The 14,482-nt window shown below is 43.3% G+C and overlaps 1 protein-coding gene and 1 long non-coding RNA gene across 4 annotated transcripts in view; one reads left to right on the forward strand and one right to left on the reverse strand.

Annotated features, from left to right (window-relative positions):
- The window catches only part of LOC116099786, a 24,583-nt gene extending 17,969 nt beyond the window's left edge, over positions 1 to 6,614 (forward strand). The window contains exons 2-3 of the long non-coding RNA XR_004122386.1: positions 2,472 to 2,565; positions 6,041 to 6,614. This is a non-coding gene — a long non-coding RNA (uncharacterized LOC116099786). The remainder of the gene's footprint in view (positions 1 to 2,471; positions 2,566 to 6,040) is intronic.
- Positions 1 to 14,482, reverse strand: part of Sox5 (SRY-box transcription factor 5) — a 968,743-nt gene that overhangs the window by 872,480 nt on the left and 81,781 nt on the right. The window lies entirely within an intron of this gene.

Below are 14,482 nucleotides of genomic sequence, written 5' to 3' on the forward strand. Positions count from 1 at the left end.
GCACGCTGGGGCTGTGTATGCACTGGGGCTGTGTGCCCTGAGAATGTGTGCACACTGGGGCTGTGTATGCACTGGGGCCGTGTGCCCTGAGAATGTGTGCACACTGGGGCTGTGTACCCTGAGAATGTGTGCACGCTGGGGCTGTATGCATCGGAGAGGTGACTTACCACCAGCATGAGACCCTCATGTATCTGAATTCAAGACTTTTGTAAAAGTAAACTATTCTGGCAATGCTGCCTAATGTAATCAGGGAGAACTCTGATTATTCATCAGCACAACTGCTTACAGGATCATCCACAGCCATAGCCGATGTCAGATTTTTAAAGAAAAGCAAAACATCTGAATGGAAGAATTATCTCTAGCGCTAGTGATAACAGCAAGATGGCCACCCTTGTCAGGCCCTGTCCAACAACAGCAGCTTCTACGGCAGGAAGCAGCAGCTGAAGATGAGATGCATGCATGGATAAGCTGTATGTGCAACCCTGAAAGAAGTTCCACATGACCAAAGGCAGAACATAAACAAGAGAAAAACATCGGGGGAGAAACAGAAATTGCGCTTAAAAGACACTTTCCCCTGTCACTGGAGGAAAGGTGCCAGAAATCAAGACCTCTTTCATTTGGCAGAGAGAACACAGTAAGAGCAATCTCGCTCGTGGTTCATACTGTCTTAGAAATGCTGACACACGGCAGGATCAGAAACAGCATCTGATACCCAGCAAATCACAGACAAGTGCACACACACCTGAGTGGAGATGCGCAGAGTCCTCAAGAAGTATGGAAGGCCGGGGAAGGAGAACGCTTACGCCTTTGTAAATTAAAATTAAACTTCAGTATGTATCACAACTGGTGCATTTATGAACCAAGTAAATGTACAAAGTTAAAATTTTGAAGTTTTTCATTCCAGAAAGCTTAAGTTTGGGTGATATATTCTCATTTATTTGATTGAATATTTGTTTTACTTTGTATAGACTGTGGCTTTTAAGACTCACTGGGAACAGATTTACAGTTCAGGGTATATGTTCATTTACATGAGTAGGATACAAAATTTAACTTGTATAGAATATGCTTAAATAACCATGTCAGGCACGGGAAAATACAAGTGGATTACTGACCCATGGTGTGTATGCACTTACAGTTTTAAGCAAGAGCACCCCATGAACAAGAGGCTGCTCTTGTGTATTTAATTCAAAGCCAAATGGGATAGTGCAGACCCCTAGCACCTCAGTTCTGGGGCTAAAGTGGATTGCAAGCTCAAAGTCAACCTGGGCATGTTAGAAGTTTTAGAAAAATAGCCTGAGCTTCAAGACCCACATTTTATAAAAGTCACTAAAGTTGTATGTCACATAATGTGTATGTCCAAATATTTATTCCTTAATGTAAAATCATACTTACATGTTTGTTGCCTAGGCATGCGTGTACAAATATGCAAACACATATTCATAGGCAAGTATAAATAGCCGTATAAAATTTATTTCCTCACTGTTACTCTTCCAGTGTAGTCACTAAACAGCAAGTGTAGACCAAGACAATATGTAGATAACTCTCATTTATAGTGAAGTTCTTGCTCCCATTCGTTGAGTAAGGAGAGACATTTTAGAGGGATTTTCCTTTAAAAAGCATGATGCTTCTCTAGTGATCGACAACCACAGCAGCAAGGACAAGGTCGCTGCGTCTACAAATGATGACAGGCAGGCCCAACTCAGAGATGTTCTGCAAAGTGGATACACCTGGTGAGCTTACTCACCTCCCCGACTCCCAAACACACAACTAATTTCTCTTTCAGTGAAAGCCCTCTTGGGCTCTTCTGAGTCACTCACCACAGAAACTCGGCCATCGTTGGGACATCCCCATCTTCTGGGAGCATAATTTGGTTACTCAAATGCACAGAGAGTTTTCCACTTGGGTAAGATGGTAATTGTGAGGCCCACCTTCTTCAATGGGACAGCAGCACATAGCATACTTGGTGCTCCAGTTTCCAAGGTCCCAGGGGCTCCTTTGTTTTAAGGGAGCATGGGTGTTCCTGTACAGGCTCCGGGCCTCCATAAACACAGTCACCTGCCTACAAGGGCACTGGACATTAGAAAGCCAAAGATCTTGTTGAGATGAGCTACTGAATATGTAGTGGCCGTCTCACAATAATTTGGCTTTGGTGAAACTTACATTGGCTATAAATTGATTTTCCTAAGCATCTTATAGTTTCTCCTTATATATGAATGTAATAAAATTTAAAATAACAACTTTCTGTTTGTGTGTGGCTCCTATGTTTATGTACTTTCACAGTATGTCATACACGAGGAGATCAAGGACAAGCTGCAGGAATCAGTTCTCTGTGCCCATCATGTAGGTCTTGGGGATGAAGCTCGGGTCATGAGGTTTGGCTTCAGGCACTAGCTGTGACTTCTTGCCAGCCCCACCTTTTATATTTTAAAGTGCTCACATTAAGCCCATTTTATGATCAATCTCTGTATTAGTTCTGTCTCTAAGCTTAGCATCCAGTTTGCATGTGCTTCTCTTCCAAGGAACTGTGGCACCACAGCCTACTGAGCTGAGATCACGAAGGCAGAGGTGAGTTACATTTGCAGTGTCCATTAGGTCCTAAGTCCATATGTGCTACTGACCTGAAAATCTGCAAGAAATATGCAAAGTTTATAGTACTGGTGAGCATCCTCCTGTCTGTATGGAGCATCCCTGATCTCAGAAAGTCTTACAAAGAAGCAAATTTGGCTGTTCATCCTGTCTGACACCGAAGTTCTCATTTAGCCAAGGACAATCTATCTATCTATCTATCTATCTATCTATCTATCTATCTATCTATCTTCTTATCTATCTATCAATCATCTATCTATATATCTATCTATCTATCATCTATCTATCTATCTTCATATCTATCTATGTATCATCTATCTATCATCTATCTATGTATCATCTATCTATGTATTATCTATCTATCTATCTATCATCTATCTATCTATCATCTATCTATCTTTCATCTATCTATCTATCTATCTACATCTATCTATCTATCTTCCTATCTATCTATCTATGGTGCATATATTCTCAATAATCTGTTGCTCTGTCATGGCTGCTGTTTGTCTTCCTAGTAAGTTCTCATTTTTTCACTAAGTTGTCCCCCATCTCTTATTTTTGATTCAAAAGATTATAAACATCTTGAAGCCAACAACACTATTTCCTGGAATTCAATGTCAGTGACACAACCAGAATGTTTTGTTGAGGATAATCTTGAGTTCCCTTGTAGTCCCCTCACTGACGATGTTTTAAATCATACTGATTAGAACAGTACACATGTTGCTTCTTTCTTCTAAGAAAGAATAAATCATACCCAGGTCCCTTTGGACCTTTAAATGATGGACGGTGTGGCTCCCTGTGCTGGCCCTTCTTACTCATTTGCACTCCTTGAGTTAAAAAATGAATTTGCTTTAAGAAGCTGAACTGTATGTTCCCTGCAAGAGTTATCCTTGTACACAGCCTTCCTCTTTCTTTCAAAATCACCATGTCAGAAAGATGTCTGAAATTCTTTCCCCATGACTCTGCAGGTCCTTTCCCAACTAGATTATTTTAGCCTCAATTAATTTGTATTCTTCTCAATGTATAGCTTCACATGAGGTTAGACGCTAAAAGTTTAAGTTGGGGTCTGGAGGTCTCTAGTGGGGTATCTCTGTGCAAGCATAAGGGTCTGAGTTCAGACTTCCAGAAACCATGTTTTATAAAACAATACAGGCATGGAGTATAAGCCTGCCTCTCTCGTGCTCAGAGGCAGGGGATCCCCAAGGCTCATTTCTCAGCTATTCTTGCCACCTCAGTGAGCTTGAAGGTCAGGGAAAGGTCTTATCTCAAACGATACATGGAGAGTGACTAAGGAAGATATCTGACGTTATTCTGACCTCCACACACGTGTGTATGTGTACCTATATGCATGCATGCAGGCATGTGCACACACATACATCCTCTAAACATACAGTAAATTTAGAGTTAGAAATGGGATACACAAAGGATAAGATTAAATAAGGCAAGGCCTTTTATAGAACATAACTTCTAAAATGCGTGGGAAATAAGTATATTTGTACTTAGAAGGAAGGGAAAGATTTGAAGCAGACATGGGAATCTGAAGTTCCAGGAAGTGTTCACAGAACACTGGCAGCGAGGACAAAGCAAGAGAGTGTGGGGATGGAGAAGAGGCCTGCACAGAGCAGCTGACACATTTGACTCAGAGAGCAGAGGGGAACACACACAAGCTATCCAACAGATCACTAATAACAAGCTCAACAGAATGAAGACAGGGAAATGTTAATCCCACATCCCTACAAACAATAACGGGAACACAGGCCAGATAATTAAAATAACATTTGGGCGGTTCTTGGCTTGGAAATAGAGGAACAACTCCAAGATTTTTCTAGCCCTCATAATCAAAACTCCAATCTTGGAGGCTATTAAAAAATGACTTCCCCAGTAGCTCAGATGAGGCTGTGTAAGTACCTCAAAATTGGTGCTGAAAACCCAGAACCGTCCAAACCCACTCTTAGCAAGAATAACTGTTGATGCACTCCGTGTGTAGTGACCTCTCTGTTCTTGTGTTTAATCTGTGTAGTGTGTGTTGTAATAAACACCCTTCCCCTTTGCTGGGGTGGCCAGAGGTAACGTATCTCAAACACACCTAGAGAAACTCTCGAGAGTTATATGGTAAAGTTAATAACTTGTAACAATGGATATTGTATTTTTTCCACTCTGAGGCCTCTTTATACAGTAGTGTTAAACAGGTCTGTCAGTCAATACTCATGCTTCAAGCTTGAAGTATTTCCTGTCTACCAAAAACAACCAGGTCTTTGTGGCCACTAGCATTCCAATACCTGTTTTTGAGACATGGTTTCTATGTGTATAGATGTCCTGGGACTCACTCTGTAGAACAAGTTCAACCTCTCAAACTCAAAAATCAGCTAGCACCTGCCTCTGAGTGTTGGGATTTAAGGTGTGTCACCATACTCGACTCTCTGCTACCCTCTGAAGTAACCACTACATCACAACCACATGAATGCACTAGATGCCTCAATGAGACGTGCAGTTTTTATGATTATGGTTTCTTGCCATTGCTTGTTGCGTGAAACCAAGTCTCCTACAGCCCAGCCTGGTCCCTGTGGTGTTATTTAGTTGAAGCTGGACTTCAACGTCTGAGCCTTCTGCCTCCACCTCTAAGCTCTGGGGCTACAGGCATACCCCACCATAATTATGTTTTGAAACACCATATTTTAATAGGTTAACTGGCAGCTCATATACCTTTCAGCAGATAATGCAAAACTCAAGACCCCCTACCCCTGTGCAGACTCAATAGCCTGGCTAAGCACTGTCAGATGTGAGTCACCAACAACTCAAGTCATTGATTTAGCATGAGTGGATGCATTTGGAAAACAGCTGTTTCCAGTAACAGACCACGCCAGTCTTAGCAGTTACAATAGAAAGCCTTTCTTAGACCAGTGGTTCTCAACCTGTGGGTCAGGACCCTTTGGGGGACCAAATGACCCTTCACCAGAGTCACAAATCAGCTATCTTGCATGCCAGATATTTATATTACAATTCACAACAGTCGCAAAATTACAGTTATGAAGTAGCAACAAAATAATTTTACAATTGGGAGGGTCACCTCAATGTGGGGAACTGTGTAAAACGGTCACAACATCATGAAGGTTGAGAACCTCCGCCTGAGACTGAGCCCACCCTGCCCCTACCATGAGCACATGAGAGAAACTCTAGTCTACTGATGTGCACAGATCTCTTGCCTCCAAGAGCCACCTCGACCTTGGAGCACCTCTGCTCATGGGTCTTCCTCAAGCCATGTTGCTCACTAGTCCCTGTAATTCCTTTAAGGTACAACACGGGACTAGTTAGAAATAAGGTATCTTGCATATGGTAGATCTGGGGACAACTCCAACAATGTTCATAATTCAGTGGTACTAGCTCATGCTGACTCCTCTGAAGCCACAGAGGCCCTTCCCTAATACACATGTGTTTGCTAATTTTTTTTTTCTAGGTAGAGATTTTCTGTTGATCTCAACAGCAGTGACCTGTCAAGCCATCCAATGAGATGAATGTGAACTCCGATGCTGTCAAGTTACCCATTGCTAACTCACTCCAACCTGGAAAGCTCTTCAAATGTAACCATCATCTACCAGCTAGGGGTTCACCCAGTAAGTGGGGATATATTACAGCCAAAGACACAGTGCTCCAGAAAGATCCTCAAAGTTTCCATTTTTGCTCTCAATCTAATCCATGTCACCATATTGCTTTGGTTTTAATATCATGGCTTTCAATATCATTGACCCAAAGCTCACTAATACCTAAAATCAGCATATTGAGTGTATCCATCTCATCATCCAGAAAAGTTTAAACAAATGAGAGGGGTGTGTGATTTGATGATACCCGGTACGAAAGCAGAAGTGGGAACGATCTGAGGGATGAGAGGAAGTAAGCAGAGGAGAAACAGGAGGGTTGTGACTCATGTATATGCAAATGCCATCATGAAACCCATTGTGTGTGTGCTGACTAAAAAAAATCAACTTACAGCATGTTTTAAGACGAAAAATAAAAGGGATGGGGCTGGAAAGCCAGCCCAGCAGGAAGATGGCTGAGATTGGTCCACATGATCCCACACAGGGAAGGAGAGAACTGATTCCTGCTAGCTGTCCTCGGACCTCAATACATGCACTACGACATGCCTCCCACATACACAACTACTCTCAAGTAGAGTATTTTTAAAAGAATGGGAAGGAAGGAAGGAAGGTAACAATAAAGCATATTCTAGGGTGTTTCATTTAAAATGAAAACCAAGCATAGCTGCCTGTATGTCACCCAGATAAAAACATTAAACAAACTTTTAATTTCACTAGATGAAAAGCTCATTAAAAAAAATAATAACTATGTGAGCAACCATCATCCTAGCAGTAGGAAAAGACCATGAATTGCTTTAAAATATTATAGACTTCCAAATTATATAGAAAGAAATCCAAAAGGAAATTCTTGTCTCACCTACTGAACAAACTGTGGAAAGCTACTCTTTGCTCCCACAACATTCACACCAGCCACCACTGAATCCAGGGGCATGTACTGAGATGTCATTACGATGGCAGTTCATGGGTGGGGAAGGCTGTGATGGCGTGTTCCCACCATGACGGCATGTTCCCACCAGCAGACTTGATGCTGCCTTTCAGGACTCTAAGAATGAGCCTGTGGCAAGGAATCTCCTTGGTTGGTCAGACCTCAAGGACTTACCTGATGTGACCGATGTCTACAGTGTCTTCAGCATCAAGATCTCATATCACCTTCTCATGGCTAACCAAGAGCATCAGCAATAGCCTATATCTGCGGGACACCTTTGACCAACAACCTGAGGGGAGGCGCCCCATACCACCCAGGAGAGGACAGGCCCACACCCAGAAGTCCAAGTTGGAGTCAATGGGTTTTGCTTCTTTCTTTTACTTTTTTAAAGGACACCTAGTTGGGAGGTGTATGGAGGTGGGGTGGATATGGAAGGGGTTGAAGAGAGGAGCTGGGGGTCAGAGGTAGGATAAACTGTATAAAATTCTCAAGTAATTAATAAAAAATATTTCAAAACATATAAACTGTTTATGCATTTTAACTCTTCAAAATCTGACATACTCCAAATGTTATCAGCTGTTTACTTTTATAGAAAATAAAACCCAGCAAGTAAATGTTGTAAGGTAGCTATAGATGAGAGAGCTGTTCTCAAGGAAGCTAGTTTGTGACTATTCGAGAGAGGTACAGGGCTCCAGATCGAAAATAGATTATTTCCCTAATTGTCCTTTGAATAATCTCCATCACTATTTCTTCATTAAGAAGTATGCAAATTAAAATCCTTCATAATATCCCACTTTATAAAAGGGTCGTTTTAGAGTGACCAAAATCGTCCCCAGCATGGCATCCATTTTCTGCAGCTGCGTGTCCAAGGGGAAGGCCTTTCATGCCTGACTCTGGATCCCACTCAAGTGAGTTATCATCATGACTTCTCGAGCCTGCCATAATAGAGAAGCGGATGCCAGAAGATGAGTAACTGTGTGCTCTACCAGGATCCTGGTAGCCAGCATTCTCTCTTGCTGCCAAGGAAGTAAAAGCGAGTCTGCGAGTCAGGGTGACATTAGAAGTCAGTACATTCCCTGCCCAGGAAACAGAAGATAAGAGCCGGGCTCCCAGCCCTCTCTCATAGCAGGGATGAGGGACACTTTTATCTCCCAATTAAAACACAGTAGAAAGAAGCAAAATAAGTTGCATTTCCCTGGAGTGAAGCTAAAATATTTGGTTTTTAGCTTGCCAAACTGTCAAAAGATGTAGAATTCAAAAAGAGAAAAATCTATGCAGACAATGAAATGATTCAGCTTCAGTCTAGGCAAGTAGAGTTTAAGATGTCTGAGTTTATCTAGACGGTTTGGTTGTTGTTGTTGTTGTTTTTTAAGTCCTTAGTGGGGCTGGAGAGAGGGCTCGGTGGTTAAGAGCACTGGTTGCTCTTCTGGAGGATGCTGGAGGATTCTCTGGTAGCCTATAACCATCTGTATCTACAGACCAAGGGCCCTTCTTCTGGACTCCAAGGCCACGTCTCACATAGGCATACAATGTATATAAATCTCAATTTTTTTTAAATTGGTCTGAGTTATGTAAATCTATTTACAGATTGATTCCTGGGGCTGGAGAGATGGCTTGGTGGTTCAGAGCAATTGCTGCTCCTGCCAGGGAACTGTGTTCAATGCCCAGCACCCACACGGTGGCTCACAGCCATACATAATTTGAGTTCTAGGATACCCAATGCCTTCCAGCCCCCACGAGGATCACACACAAACACAAGCATGTACGCATGCATGCACACACATGCTCACACATACACACACAGACACACAGACATATACACACATACATACACACACATACACATACCCCCACACACAGACACACACACACATGTTGTGCACAGACGAACATACAGTCAAAACACCCATACACATAAAATAAAAATATTTTAAAAATACTCAATGCTTTATTCTATGGGATTATTCCTATAGAATAGGAATTTGATCTGTTGTTTTATTCATTATAATAAATTATCAAGTCACCAGATTCAATGTACATTGTGTGTGACCAAAGAGATCCACATCACCCCTGATCTCCAGTTAAATATAGTAATAAACCTTTGCATTTGATCCTGAAAACACTCAATATCTAACCACTTGTTCTGTTACAAGTCAGAACCGTTGATATTTTAAGGCCATATTATAACTCCAACCTCTATTCTCACCTAAGCCCCTTTTAAGTCCACGCTCAGTAAATAATCAGATCCAGACTGCTCCAAACACGTTCCCAAGCATGGCGGTGGTATTAGGTCACTGACATTAAGTAGCATTATCATTATATATAAAATTCCCAAAGCCAAGCCCCTAAATTAACTTTCGCCCATTATGGATGTGAAGGGTTCTTTATTTTAAAAATATATATATATATATTCTAGAAGAAACTTAAATCCAGGGAGGGAGGGGATTGGTGCAAGCCGTGCTTCTCTGGTTAATGCACCATTTGTCTTCTGGGCAAGTTACTAAAGGTCGCTCATTCTTCCTGGCAAGTGTTGAGAACAGTTTGCATTGAGGATCTGACCTAAAGGAACAGTGTGGAAGCCTCCCGGCCTGCCAGGACCTTTGGGAAGTCACCCAGATGTCCACATCTTTTACGGGAGGCGATAGTGATGTGTACACCCAGTCTCTGTAACCTGAGTGTTGTTCTCTGTGTCTCTCTGATGGCCACGTGGGAATCCTCTCTTCCTGGAACCCCCAGTGGACATGTTCAATCAACTCTCAGATTCCAGGACAAGGTTCCATGTAAGGCTGCAGGGCAGGCTTCCATCTCTATGTCTGTCACATGAGAGGTGGGCAGGGGGTAAAGCTGTCGGGGTGGGGTGGGAACTGTTTCCACCTTTCTGGGTTTGTAAGGCAGCTTCCTTTGAAGGAAGGAGGGTGGAGGTCTCGGGAGAGGAACTGAAGCCACACCACAGCTCTAGCAAGACTGATGCTTAAAAGAGAGTCCGTGTCTTTTAGAGACTATAAAAACTGTTCAGGGAGCAGACACTTGACCAGACACGCTGTCTAGAAAAGATTCTCTGGCCAGCAGAGCAGCGGCCAAGTCTTACAGAGAGTGGCAGGGATACAGCATTTGTGGGTCTTCACCCATGTTGAGACAGGCTCTTTAGAAAGGCATATCCCTCCCCCATACTCATGTTAATAATCCCAGGAATAACTCAGGGGCTCACCAAGATGGGCTTTGGTACCCCTGTCTTTTTGGTGGGCTCCCGATGTGGGCGAGCCGATGTGTGTTATATCCTCTCTCCCCAGAAGTCTCACCACAATACTGAGCCTGAGTGGGCCTATGGGAGGCTGCTCAGCCATGGCTAGAGACATAGCTAAGACAAGCGAGTGCTAGAGGAAGGATGACTGAGAGGCAAGTCCATGCGTAATCAAACTTCCTGGCCATTTCACAGAAAACCTTCCTGTTTCCAACTAGCTGGGAGCTTGTAGGAATTTCTACCTCCAGATTATGTTGTAAAACTCTACAGTTGTGGACTGAGATGACAGCCATCTTGGAGACACCTCCCCACTAGCATTTGACTGTTTCCAGGGGCTCTGTTGGTTATATTTCCAAGAATGGGCACCAAGACACATCTTAGAGCCGAGGGCTCTGTGATGTGAGTCAAGGTTTGCCTTCCTTTTCTCTCTCATGTCAGCTGGTCAATGGCTTCCTCCAGGCTTTGCTAACTGCACAATGGAGTTTCTGCTTAAGAAAAAGTACACCCACAAATCCATCTAAAACATTTTGTAGTTTTTAATATGATATACAAAGACACCTAGTTTTATGTTGCCATGCACTGCGCATGCAGACACAAGGCAGAGGCAATGCCAGAGAGCTTCTCTTGGGCTCACAGGGCGTTTCATGCACAGTGTGCTACCTTGTGGTGTTGGGAAGTGCCAGTGTTACACAGCATGATATGTTTTGTAAAAGCCAATGATACGTTTTGTAGAGCAGTATGGTGCAGCGGAAGGGGTGCCCTAGTGGGCCCATGCTGAGGCAGCCAGTTCTTCCACCCTGAGGTACCAGTCATACTGGGTCTAGTATAGGATAGAGTTTATTTGGGGATATGGGAAGAATGGTTGAGAAGGGAGTAGACGCAAAGAAAGAGAGGGGACAGAAAAAGAGAGAGAGCAGGGTGGGGGCAGCCCAGGAATGCACGGAAAGAGATGGGGGAGAGGGAAGGAGAGAGGAGGAGAGAGGGGTCACAGAGAGAGAGAGAGTGAGAGAGAGAGAGAGAGAGAGCGAGAGAGAGAGAGAGAGAGAGAGAGAGCAAGAGAGAGAGAGAGAGAGTGAGAGAGAGCGAGAGAGAGAGAGAGAGAGAGAGAAAGAGAGAGAGAGAGAGAGGTAAGAGAGTGAGGAGAGGCCAAATAGTCCCTTTTATAACAACCCAGGCCTACCTGGCTGTTGCTAGGTAACTGTTGGGCGGAGCCTAGAGGGCATGCTGCCCTGCTAACAGAGCCAGGTATTAAGACTATACAGGAGAGGCAATTCCTTCATCTGCTATTTCTTCTTTACTTAGTTTGCTCTACCAGTCAAGGTGTATAGCAAGAAAAGTGCTCAGGACCTCCTTAGATTATTAACAAAATGCATGTGGGCTTCTTAAAGATGACAAGTGTTGCTTGGAATTTTGCGCTATAATTTCACAAAATTGTATATAAGCTGGACACTGCATTCAAATAAAGGAGAAGCGGTCAATCAGTTCTGTAGGGCTTTTACGATCATTTTCTTTCTACCTACCTTAAAGTAACCTAGTCTGCTGCTTTTTTACCTCTCACAGAGAATCTTCTGAAACAGGTACGAAGCTGGTGTGCCCAACTGTGGCTAAAACCCAAACAGGTACGAAGCCAGTGTGCCCAACTGTGGCTAAAACCTAAACAGTCGGGTTTTTTTTTCAACTTCAGAGGAGAATTCAAGAAAAACAAATAAATTGCATGATCTGCTCATAGTTTCTCTTGGATTATACTCATGGAAATTCAGCCTGTGTTGGGTACACACATCATATTTTTTAAGTGGTGCCATGTGGGTGAGTTTGGAGACCCATGCAGAAGACCACAGAATCTATATAAATATCCCAGATGGGAATAAGAAAACTCTCTTGTCTTCTTTTTCTTGTCTAGTGCTCACTTTCCAGGCCTCTTGGGAAACAGGCACACTCAAGATGCTTTGTGCCCATTTTAACTTCAACATTAGGACCAAGTTTTTAAAACACAGGGCTAAAAATGACATTATTCTTTCAAAGAGAACTTTTAGAAGTAACCAGATACTGAAAGAGCTACAACAATCAATGTCTTAAGGGGTGAGAAGAACTGAGGTTCACTCTTTGCATCCTAAAGCCAACCATGAAAGGCCGATCTGTCAACCCAACCCCAACATAACACTCCCCACTCCAGGCTCTGACTGCAGTCTGGGTGGAGACCACTCACTGGCTTGTATGAAGGCATTAAACAAAGTGGAAATCACAGGTGATTATGTTGGATGGCTTGGTGACTGACTGGTGTGAAAGCTGTCACAGCTTTGAGTTAATTCAAACCCTCACATGGGAATTTCCCCAGTACCTACAAAGAGGCTTTCTGAGAAGGGCTGAGGCACACTGTCTCCCCATGGGAGCCTGTGCCATGGAGTCTCTACCTCTGTTATTCCAGTCCTCACACTCCTTCAACTGTCCCAACTGGCCTACGGTGTGTGAGCTGGCACGATTGGTAAGAAACAAAAATCCCATGTCATACGAAATAAATTACGAGATTTGGGAACTGAACTCCTGAGGTTTAGAAACCTCTTATCTCTTAACATTTGAGACATTTCTCCAACCCAAACTACAGGGTCTAATTGAAGACAAACTTCTCAAAATGAGAAATCCTGTAAAGTAATATCCCTAACCAAATTTGTTGCCGCAAAGCTTTAACACCTCAAGTCTAAGTCCCTGACAAAAAACAACTTAAGGGAAGGTGGATTGTCTTGGCTCACAATCTAGAGAGACTGAGTCTCTCCTAGGCGTGGTGGTGGAAGTGTGAGCCTCTTGGTCTAATTGTACTCCAGTCAGGAACTCTGGGGTTCAGATCACCTCCACCTTTCCTTCAGTCTATGCCTCCCCACAAGGAATGACTCCGCCAGCGTTTAACGTGGGTCTTTCCTCCACAGTGAAACCTGTCTGGGAACATCCAGAGATGTGTTTCTATCAGTGCATCTGAATCCAGGCATGGTGATTATTCACAGAGAAAGGTCTGAAGGGAAGCAAGGAGGTTTAGAATCTGAGGAGAGGGTGGTAGTAGGGTCTGTGGAAACTCTGAGTTCTCAGGCAGAGTCCAAGGCACCCAACAGAGAGGTCCAAGTGCAAGCTATACTTTGTCCCCAAGTCTGCACATGATGCACTTGGTCATTTTTCTGTTGCTGTGCTAAACACCACAATCAACACCAACATGGAGAGGATTCAGGTCACACCCCTTCACTGAAGAAGTCAGAGAAGACTCAAGGCATGAGCCTGAATACAGTGGCTGACACAGAGACCATAGAGAAGTGCTGCTCACTGGCTTGCCATCATGGCTTACTCAGCCCCCTTTCTTTTCCAATGGGACCACCTGTCACAGGTTGGCACCATCCACAGTATGCTGGGACCTCCCACATCCATCAGGAAGCATGCCACGGACTTGCCTATCGGTGACCTGACAGGAGGCTTTTCTCAGCTGAGGTTCCCTCTTCCCTGATGACTTTAGCTTGTGTCAAAGTGACTAAATAAATAAGAAAATAAAATTAGCCAGCACATCTTTGTTTCCCCTGATGCAAAGCCAAAGCTCTTCCATTTACTGCTGAAGAGATTTGCAGTTTCACACACCTAACACATTAGAGGTGTTATGACTGTCGTTGTTTTGAGGTAGACTTGAGCCAGTAAGTCAACACATATTCCAAATGTCCTCATCAAATTCGGAATCCAAGCTCCTCATTCCATTGAATTGCTTTGAGCCAATGAAGAATAAACCGCTTTGGTTAGAGAGACAGCTGTAAACAGGTAGATATGAGCCTCCAAGGTTTGGTCTTCATAGAATCCTTGAGCTTGCTATAACCACACAAATAGAAACAAGCCAGCAGCTGGCTCTACCATAGGCCTTCCCTGCCCACTAACCCACATATTTTAGACTGGGTTAAAAGGGCCCCATAGCTCAGCCCAAATGTAACAAGCTTTGTACGACTACCTCAACATTAGGCTGTTCTACTTGTCCTCAATCCCAAGATCGAAAAGTCTCACCTTTTATGATGCACAGAAAACAACTATTTCTCCCCAAAGGAAATATTTTTGCCTAATTAATGAAATGCCATACTTCTCTTTTTTGAGAAGTGTAGTAAAACCAGGTCACCAAAA

This window comes from Mastomys coucha, unplaced genomic scaffold (assembly GCF_008632895.1).
Source record: "Mastomys coucha isolate ucsf_1 unplaced genomic scaffold, UCSF_Mcou_1 pScaffold20, whole genome shotgun sequence".
In the NCBI taxonomy this organism is placed as follows: domain Eukaryota; kingdom Metazoa; phylum Chordata; class Mammalia; order Rodentia; family Muridae; genus Mastomys; species Mastomys coucha.